The sequence below is a fragment of the Triticum aestivum genome, chromosome 6D (assembly GCF_018294505.1).
Source record: "Triticum aestivum cultivar Chinese Spring chromosome 6D, IWGSC CS RefSeq v2.1, whole genome shotgun sequence".
In the NCBI taxonomy this organism is placed as follows: Eukaryota; Viridiplantae; Streptophyta; class Magnoliopsida; order Poales; family Poaceae; genus Triticum; species Triticum aestivum.
This window is the reverse complement of record NC_057811.1, coordinates 447,971,447-447,975,548: the sequence shown is the minus strand read 5'-3', so window position 1 is coordinate 447,975,548 and position 4,102 is coordinate 447,971,447.

Below are 4,102 nucleotides of genomic sequence, written 5' to 3'. Positions count from 1 at the left end.
TGCTTGACAGTCAGGACCCACCCAGTCGAAGCGTACGTAGCGTTGTCATTTCGGTCGCGAACGTGTATGTACATACGATCGGTCTGTCTGCAGGCTGTAGCGATGAACCGTGGCCATGTAAGGAAGGGCACGTGTGCTAGTAGAGGCGCACACGTGTCGTAGTAGAGGCGCGCACGTAGCATGTACATGTACGTACAGCGGCCAGGGTGCAAGAAAGAAAATACGGCCACGTACGTACATACGGGCGGGGTCTCGAACGCCTACTCATGCATATGTACGGCCAGGGCTCATGTACATGGCTGGGTCGGAATGGAGAAACTGCGTCGTCATCGTCGTGTTCATGGGGAGGCAACGGAATGTGTCGTGTTCATCGGGAGGCAACGGAACGCGTGCTGTTCATCGGGAGCAAACCGGTTTGGACGGAACAACCAATGGAAACGAGGCCTGGCATACCGCAGAATGGAGGAAACTGCCTTGTGTTCGACCGGCCACAGTCAAAACGGGATCCTGTTCATCGAGAGTGGTCTGGCGTACCGCAAAATGGAGGAAACGGACCTCCTACGGTGGATACGGGGTCCTGTTGATTGGGAGGGGTGTGGCGTACCGCAAAACGGAGGAAATGGACTTGTGTTGGAGCGCTACGGTCGAAACAGGGGTCCTGTTCATCGGGAGGGGTGTGGCGTACTGCAAAACTGGACTCCACGGGATACTGTTCATCTTCACCGTCGACTGCCTCCACGGGATACTGTTCATCTTCACCGTCGACTGCCTCCACGGGCTACGGTTCATCCACCGTCGACCTCCTCCAACCTCCACCTGCGACTATTCATCCACGGGCTCATGTTCATCCAGCCTCCACCGCGCGCTCCTCCACCAGCTACTGTTCAACCAGCCCTCTCCACGGGGTCCTGTTCAACCACCCCTCCACGGGGTCCTGTTCATCCAGCCCTCCACCGGCTACTGTTCAAGCAGCCCTCCACCGGCTACTGTTCAACTAGCCCTCCACGGGGTCCTGTTCATCCAGCCCTCCATGGAGTCCTGTTCATCTACCGGCTCGATCGATCGGGGTCCTGTTCATCTAGCGGCAACGGCCTCTACTACTACGGGGTCCTGTTCATCCAACCCCCCGGGAACTGTTCATCCAACCCCCCCCCCCAACAACGCTCACTGTTCATGAAGGGAAGGAGGCATCAGTGTTCAATCGGCTGCAGTTAGCACCAGTAGCGAAGCAATCGCTCGCTCGGGTTCAGTTAACAACCATCGATCGATCGCTAGGGTTTAGTAACGTGTAGCCTGCAGTGCAATCGCTCGGGTTCAGTAGGCAAATGCCTCGCTCGGGTTCAGTTAGAGCCCAACGCCTCGCACCCACCCGCCTACGTGTACGAGAGAAACGCGCATCGCTCGGCCCCCGACCACCCACCATAACCGAGAACTCCCCGATATTTTCCTCGCCATCGCTTCTACCACGGTTTTTTCCGTCATGGACGGCCCAAAGAATGTCATGCAGTTGCGTCTCCGGCCTGCCGAGAACGAAAAGCCCATTTTATGTCATGATTTTTTGTCATAGAAGTAGGACCCCACCACATCTATGATGATACCGGGTTTTGTCACAATTATCGTCATAGAAGTGTCATAAGTATGACAGGAAAAAAATTCGTTCGGCCCAAAATGTCACTGATGTGTCTTTTTTTTGTAGTGATATAAACACCTATAAAGGAGCTTGGAAGTGAAAAACAAAGACCGAACATAAGTCACATTTTTCGTCATGGCACTGGTCAAGAGAAACACAAGGATGGTCATGTACAACATAGCTGTTGCTTTATTGGTCATTGTGTTCATGTTCTCAACGTTGTCGTCCTGCCAAGCAAGTAAGCAACATTATTTATATTTTACATCATGTTTCCAAATGTTGAAATTAATTAATCTGTCAGCAAATATTTTAGTTTCATGGACTGTATTACTAATTTTTTTCTTAAGTGATGTATTGCATTGTAGTTCAACGACGCTTATGCAAATATTTAGCGGGTTGCACTCATGAGTCGTGTCAGAGTGACTGCTTAGAAAGAGGCTTTCGCCCACCTTATCGGTTGGAATGCGAAACCAACCACCACCATCTTCAGTGCTGCTATAGACAGTTTGGTTCCATATTAAAATGAGAGCCACAAAGTTTCTCGGCTTATGCAATGCAATGTTGTATACTGATGCCAATAATTGAATAAACTTATATTTTCTAATAAACATTGGTATTAGAGGCATCAATCTCATTGGATTGCCATGGAACATTAGTGAAGGAAGACTGACCACATAGGATGTGTTTGTTACACCCATACATGTACATGGGGCGTGTTGGAAATATGAGCAGTTTACCATATGATATAATCCATAAAAATAGTAGATAAAACATGACCATAATAGTAAAGATTAAACTAGCCGTGTAGTCTATCAGAGAGTGACAAAATAACATATGTAGTAGTGAATTTGAACATGGCATATCTAGTCCAATTGGTAGAACAAGAAATTGAACTAAAATCAGGAAAAAAACATATTAAATAGAGGAGACATGAACACGTCCTAGACAGGAGCAGGGGCGGCGCCATTTGCGATGTTGTCACCCTTGTTACCGAAGAGGTTGCCGATGTCCTGGAAGAAGTCATCGTTGGGGAAAGTGTTTTCGACCTCCGTAGCGACATCTGGGGTGGAGAAGCCAGTAGTTGCATAGAGAGCTCCCAAACACCTTATTGCCCTTCACCCGTACATGACTCAATGTCGCGTGGTTCCGGAGGCCTACTGTCCCTATCGGCGGTGCACGCCATAAGCCAGGATGGGGAAGAACCTGGTAGCAAAGTGTTCTGGAACTTGGTAGAAGGAGGCAAGTGGTGCTCTGTTTCTGTGTGACTATGGAGAGGAGAGACCTCTATTTTATAAGCATGAAAAGAGGAGGTAAATAGGCTGCGACGGGAAATGAAACAAAGAGACGGGAGACGAAGAGGTAGCAGCCAAAGCCGAACAAACCTCGTAACCAACCTCCACTAACTGCAGCAGCAAAATGCTTCAGCTTCATGCATGCTCTAGGCATTCCCGCAGCCCGTGGCACAACGGAGTGCGTCGTGATGAGGCGAGGCGAGGCGGGCGGCAGAGGAGGAGCACGTGAGAACCTCTCTTCTTATAATGCTCATACAAGTGGGGAAAGATCTCACCTTATGAGGAGGTGTAACTCTCTCTCTCTCTCTCAACTTGCAATGTGGGACTAAACTTTAGTCCCACCTCTTGACTTGTGTGAATGGGCCAAGCGGGCCTCTAGGATTTATTATGAATTTTTGAAATATTTATTGCGTATGTCCAATATGGGCCAAAAGCAGTGTTGCTGCCTAAGCGGTTGCTCCACACCCGCGAATCACATGCGGACGCCTACGCAAGGTACCCACAGTCCCATTTTCTACTTAAGCTATACAATTATCCGGAATTCTACATCCAAAGTCCTAAAAGTTGTATATGCCAAAATATATCATATAATTCACTTACGAGACTACTCAAACGGCATGGATCTAATCACATGAACGACCAACTCTTCACCCAGAGTTTTGATGCGGACTGCGGAGTCGCGTATTGTTTCTCGATGAGCTGGCCTTCGGGCCGGGAGGCCCAATCAACCATATTGCTCTATTTTTCCTCCTGGAGTAGTGTCCACTTAGGACAGCCCGCAAATCGTGCCATGAGAGCAGATCTGACGGCCATAGATCACCCAGAAGCAAAATCGAACGGCTGGGAGAGGACTGATGGCGTGAGAGGGCGGGGATTTGGTGCAGTTTTACTGTCCTAAAATGTCCAGAGCTTCAGATATTATAATCCCACACAAATACTACAAGTACGTACAACATAATTGATGATTCAGGCCAAAACAGCAGTAGAGATGTGCTGTTAAGGCTTGACGTCAGTATGTCACACAAATAACTTAACTTAAAAACCTAGTTGGATTATAACATGTTGCCTCATAAGTCATAATCCAAGTTACTATGAAAACAACTGCTATTGCTGTTAGGTGTCGGTTTCCATGGGACGCACACACGCAACGAGGCTTAGAATAGCAAAAGCAGTCATGTAC